This window comes from Daktulosphaira vitifoliae, unplaced genomic scaffold (genome assembly GCF_025091365.1).
Source record: "Daktulosphaira vitifoliae isolate Bord-2020 unplaced genomic scaffold, ASM2509136v1 Scaffold_3, whole genome shotgun sequence".
In the NCBI taxonomy this organism is placed as follows: domain Eukaryota; kingdom Metazoa; phylum Arthropoda; class Insecta; order Hemiptera; family Phylloxeridae; genus Daktulosphaira; species Daktulosphaira vitifoliae.
In genome coordinates this window covers 6,479,822-6,487,073 of record NW_026099574.1, presented here as the reverse complement: position 1 = coordinate 6,487,073, position 7,252 = coordinate 6,479,822, and positions in this window count along the sequence as shown.

The window sequence follows — 7,252 nt, the reverse complement described above, 5'->3', positions numbered from 1 at the left end:
CCCCCCCCATGAGCAGGTTAAGTGTTAAATTTTCAAAAAAATTATATCAAATGAAAGGAAAATATCTAAGGTTTTAGTTTAAAAAAAAATTATGTTGATTTGTTGATTTTTGAAAAAGTTATGGAAGTTTTAAGAAAAAAAAGTGAAAAAAATGACAAAATTTGTCGATTTTTAAATTTGTAATTTTTTTGGATATTTCCCCCATTTGCGGGGAACGAGGGAAAATTTTTAAATTTTTAAGGGTAATGTCTTCAACTAGATACAATTTGTGATCTTTTGACGTATTGTTAAAAGAAATCGGTCCAGTGAGAGCTGAGAAAAAGTAGTGACAGACACAAAAAAAAAAAATAAAAAAAAAAATAAACACATCATGGTAAAATTAATACCTTCTCAGCTTCGCATCGAAGCTAAAAACTCTATAATTAATCTTCAAAAAAACTAGATACAACTATAATATTAGAGTAATACTATACAAGAAATTAAGAAACCCAACAAGCTTTTTGCCTAAAACATAAATTTTGCTTTTCTTATGATTATGATAACTTAATAGCATGTTCTTCCAATAAATTTAATTTCCATTATATCTATTAATATATATTTATGTTCATTGAAAAATGTCAAACTAATACTATAAACTAATAAATTAAACGTATGGCAAAATAGTATGATATTATTACTGTAAACGATTAATATGTCTGAAAAATACTATTTATAAATACAGTATATTAATTTTTGAGTATTTACATTATTACTACAAACATTTAGACACAGTACATAATAAATTTTTTAACATAATATACATATAAATAACATAATACTTATAGATACAAGGTATTTGACTTATCGATTACCACTAATCTTTTTCTAATATAATTATTTATTTTACTTAAAAAAATATTTTAATTTTATTCAATACATATTACTTATGTCTTGGTTTATAAGTGAAATGTTTTTTAGGATTTAGTTTTATTTTTAAATGACAATATACATATTTAAATAGTTCACACAATAAAAATGATCTTGCTAAAGAACTGACTGGTCGATAACAAATTTTGAACCTTTATTTCAGAAGGTGTTGTTTATATTTTTTTTTGTCATAGTGCATTTCTATATCGAACAACTTCTCCTATCCAGGTATAAGAGTACTCATAACTCTCGAACTCCTGTTAAAATTGTTATAGATCACACATTTTTTATTAAATGATGAAATTAAATATGTATGTTGCAATTTAAATAAATTAAGTTATAACTTTTAAAGTGGATAAGGAATAGACCTAAAAAGTATTTAACTGTTTAAACATCAAGAAATAAATAATTATTTTATAGGGGTGAAAATGTGAACATTTTCTTAATGTAAGAGTATTTTTGGGAATACGTTTTAAACGATAGAATATAACTTATGAATAACCTATCCGGGAACCGAAGTTACCTTATTCAGCTACTGATGGCGGTCGATCTTTAGTGATAAATGATATTTGTAACCCCTTGTCTGCGAGTGAGGATACAAGTTGTCCTCTGTCACGTAGGCATTTCGATGACTAGACGAAAACTTCTTTGAATCGTTACAACACATTGATTGTATAGTAATGTACTGTATTATTATTGAGAAGTAATTATGATTTGTGTGGTCCAATAATAACGATTCTTTTTAATACGCTATCATATATCACAATTGTTCCATTTCTATGTAAAAAATTACTATATAGTTTCATAAAATTCTAGGACAATTTATTAAGCTATTAGACCAATAAGTCTCGGTAACAGTGAAATTGACACTTACAATATCAAAAATCAATATTTTTATAATATTATTTTCATACTATAAAACAAAGTTAAAGAATTAAAAAAAAAAAAAGGATTTTTTTCAACAGTTAAACATAATGAAACTTTTTTTCGGCTTGCGAACATTTACAATTGTTTAGCGGATCTTGAAAAGTAAATTTCGTATTAACCGACTTACATTATATTCGATTAAAAGCTTACGGATTTCACTAAGTATTTTACTGATGTTAACACAAAGCTTAATAAAAGTATTTTGAAATTCGTAAATTAAATAGTCGTACATACGTATTAAAAATCGGATGTAGTTTTTAAACAAAGGACTAAATTGAATACAACTTTATGGTTTTTTCTTTAGAAATACGTTCAAAGAAAATTGAGCCATTCCATAATCTGCAGAATAAAATTGCATATTGTCAATAAAAAATAACAAATAACTTTCATGCTACAAACGTAAAAATTTTTCATGTTACGTAACAAACAATTTTTTGAATTTTCTACGATAATAAATATCAAATATTTTGTTTAATCATAACTCGATTATTTTTAAAAGTATTGTAGTAATAAATACGTATGATTGTCCAAATTTTAAAAACATTTTAATCCCATTATTTTAACATTGAAATCCTACCATATGTTTAAGCATGTTTTTGCTGTTATTCTAAGAGTCAGAGCAAATAAAGTTTTTTAATTTTTCTGGTAAATTTTCAGATATAATATTTCATATTATTTAGATGGAAAAATAACATTGATTAATTAAAACTGGCGTGTACTCATTGATCAGTTAAATATTATTAAATGCATTTTACTAATTATTTCAATTATTTTGTATACAATAACCATTAAAATATTTTTCGTTAGCCAATTTGTCATATGACAAATTTAAATACAATATCACAACTTTAATGTGTCTGATTATCTTCAAGCAGTTAATGTTACATTCTTTGTTCCCTTTAAATTAGGAAAATCATTCAAAAAATTACGATTTTTTAAATCGTTAAATTTTCACAATTTTACTTTAAACTATTGTTCAAAACATACTTTTTTTAAATGCCTAAGATATTTTTTTGTTATTAGGTATATATATTTTTTAAAAATTTGATCCTTTACCTGATCACAGGGATAATTAATTTTTCCACGAAAAGTTAACTTTTTCAATTTAACTTTTGAATATGTTCCAAAAAAAATATATTAAATTAAAGCTTATTTTATACAATACAAGTAAAATATTAATTGTACAGATGCATTATATCCTATAAAAGTGGCCACTGTAGTTTAAATGTGTTATTTTCGTGTTTAAATAATTGATTTTATATTATATATTGCTATAACTTTTTAAAAATGTATGGTATTAATAGTATTTTTTATAAGAATTTTATACATAGTAAGTGGTTAAAAGTTGAAATATTTCTATAAAAAGTAGAGTTTTTTTTTAATAAAATTAACTTATTTTATTTTATAATAGTGAATTCTTGTTGTGATTTATGTTATAAATAAATACCAGTAAAACATTATAACTATAATACACTATTTCGACAAAATATTCATCAAATTTGTATCATCTACTTATACCAAGTAAGGTGCGTTCTCGCTGTGCTTGATTTTTTATGATCACTAATTTTCTCTTTATTAAAAAATTTAGAATAAGTTCTAGTTACAAGTAATATTTGATTATTACTACTTAAGTTACCATTACTTTTTTGCTACGCGTGATTTAAGTTATTAAATTTGAAATTTGATAAATTGATAAAAATACAGTTTATTTACGAATTATTATTGATTAAAGATTGCTAGAAATATTCTTAATATATACAATAAAATATAGTATGTTTATTGTAATAATAATATAAACATATGTTATTAATACATATTCGCAAGTATATAATTTAAATATTTATTTATGAATTGTTTTCGTAGGCCAAAAAATAAATATAAACTAATTACTCGACAAAAGTATGTTAGTATGATATTTTTCAACTGTAAATTTTTAATATTTATTCCCAAATTATAGTGTTTCATAACAATAATAAAATAATTAGGTTCAAACAATTTCACAGTAATCTGACGTATTATTTACTGTGTATATTTTTATGTGAGAAATAAATATGATTCTTCGTGCAGAGAAGTATTACTTCATTTACTATCAGAGAAACATTTGTTTTCATACTACTGCAAACAATAAAGTTTATCATGACTTAATAAATTAAAAATACTACATGGTGTAAATTAAAACATTAAGTCGTCAATTAAATGTAGTTGTTAATAGAGACTAACTGAATTGCTAAAAAGATAATTTTTAAAAAATTAATATACTTTAATGACCTGTAATATTTAACATTATTTACATTGTTTATTTAAATATATAATCTATAGATTGGATAATTTTTAATTATGTACACTTTAAGATATGATCAAAAAATACTCTAAAATGATATTTCATATACACATTAGTTTTACACACGTGTAGTGTAATTTTAACATAAAGTATCAAAAATTTGCGCATAAATATAATTTTTATTACTATTTACCAACATTTTCCTTCATTGTATGTGTTAAAATTTTTCAATACATATATATGAGATTCGGAAATGTTTTAAAAGTTATTCAAACGATGTATCGTTTGAATTATAAATAATGAATAAGTAACATTATGTTGCTAAGTTTATTTATGGTACCAATTTTGTCGTTAGTTCTTTAAGCTGTCACTATGCACTATGTCATTTCAATAATTTATGTTTAGGTAACCTTGAAGGTAATCATTACTCATCAATTTAATTTACGTGACTTACTACAAAACTTTTTTCTTATATTTTCGACAGAAAGATTATAATTTCTATATTGAGTTTAAAATAATTAGTTACTTCGTGTGGAAATTATTTTAATTGCCTGAATGTGAACCATACTTCCAGTTTTAATTAATTTTCTAAAACAATTGAAGCGATAACATGGAAAAGGTTCTAGCACATGAATCTCAGTAATTACTATTGAAACGTACTCCATAGCCGTAAACTGACACTGAATATGAAAATTTTTCTTTTATCTTAAAACGAGTGATTTACGTAGGTAATTGTTTAATGTCAAAAGTAGTCGCAAAATAAAAAGATCACTGTTGACATTTAGGTATTTTAATTAATTTTCCAGTAAAATTACTTTTTTTGTCTATTAAAACAAATGTTTTCCTTAAATTTAACATTAATAAAATAAATGAAATATTGTATGAAAATTGTTTAATTTAATTAAATCATTAAAATCTTATGAACGGCCTTCTGAACCTTAGCACTTTTTTAATAATCCCTCAATTTGTTATAACTCGTTTCCACGTTACTGCTCATTGATTTATTTCAAGGGACTAAATGTATAACCTAATTATTTAGTTAAAAAACTAATTTAAATATATGTAGGTATAAAATAAGAATAGTGTTGCAAATAAAAAGAAGATCGTTATAAGTCTACGGAGTTTAGATTAACAATTTTTTCCATCTACTGTAAAATTTAATTTTTGTAACTTAGTACCTTTTCTTTTTCATCACCTCATTTATTAAAAATAGTATTTTTAATTTTTAGACTTGTTATAAATCAAGTAAATATTTATACAATTTTATTTTCTCTTTAAAAATTACTGTTCAATAAAACCTTACGCTATTTAATACCAATGTCATATTTATCATTTGAAAACTGATGAAATTTAGCATGAAATCTTTCAAATTCAATTGAACTACTTCATGCTTTAAAAAAAATAACAGTATTTCATATTGAATGAAAATTTTTTAATAAGTGACAATCGGATTGCGATTAGATTCTAAGCACTTACAGGTAACTTCTGAATTTTTATTCAATAGCCTGGAATTTTGAGGGCAAATTTAAAATAAACACGCTTGCAGAAACTAACATTTATTTATTGTCAAGTGTAAACGTTTTATTTATTTACATTTTTTTATCACAGTCCTTCCCAAAATCACTTACTATAATTATAATTCTAACAGTATTATTTTTTATATTAATGTATCAAAAATATATTAATACTAATTCAATTTTTGCTTGAAAATTTTATTTTGAAATTAAGTAACAATTGTTTGTGTTTATTTACAATTCTAAGAATATTACTTAATGCAATTAAACGAAAAATAGGTTCACTAAATTTCCTACTAATTTTAAAAATTATGCTAAAGCGTATTAAAATATTTTAACAAATATTAATGAGGTTTTGTTTTCTTAACTGGAAAATTCATCTTGAATTGTAGTTTAAACAAAAGTTGAAACTTTTATTTATAACGAGTTGTTATTTTTGTTATTTAGCATAGTAATTTTACAGAGCACAAGCTGTTTTCAAACTTAAGTTAATTCAAGTAAAACAAAAAATATGAGGATACCTTTGAAATGTTTGTAAAACTTTGTTTTATGTTAGAAAGCGTTGAAATTGTGTTCCAGTAGAGCTTTTTCTGATGTATAATAAAATACATTTTTATTTACATTCTGTCTTCACACAAAAATAATACCACGTACTGTAATGCGTCGTAATATATAAAGAAAATAGTTTGAATAGAACTAGTTTCATAAAATAATTTCAAAGAATATAAATTAAATTTTTTATTCAATCTCAAACAAAATATTTAAAAATATAACAACAAAAAATTAGCATTAAAATCTTATTCATAGAAAATGAAAAGAAGATTTTTTAAGGAATTAATACATATTAAAATTTAAAAATACTATCATGTTTATTTAACGATATATTTTGTTAACATTTATTAATAAAATTTTCATTAAGTCATTCGATTTGTTGAATATTGGATTTTAAAGAAGGGTAAAGTTATGTATATAAAAAATTAAGAGAAATGTAAAAAACAAAATAATAGTCATACTCCAGAATAAATTATAAGAAATACTTTGATAATATATTGCAGTTAAATTATTAAAGAATTTTGAATTATGTAAATATTTTACTTCTTTTGTGTGTATAATAAGATATCAAACGTTGGTAAATGCTCATTAGAGAGAGATAAAAGTAACACAATTTTTATACAGGGTGTAAATCTTTCGAACCATAGTAATATATAGGCGAGTATCCTTGGAGTGTGTAAACAATGACCTCGTTTTTTTTTTTTTTTTTCCCAAAATTGGGGAAGTTTTGGAATAACCCCCCGGGATTTCCCCAAAAATAAAAATAAATCATACCACGATATTTCCCGCAAAATTCTCGTACAAATTGAGGGGTCACTCGATTTTGTCCAAAAAATTGGCCATTTCCCCTCATTTCCGCCCCTAAAATTGGATGAATCGAAATTTTAGTGTTACATATCAATTTGTACTAGAATTTTGCAAGAAATATCATAGTATTATTTATTTTTAATTTTTATGGTTTTTTCATGCTGAAAATTCGGGAAATCCACAAATTAATAGGTTTTATTGTTTTTTTTTTAATTATTACTTGTACTTTCAGTGATAATAATGGTAAGATATCAAATCAAAATAA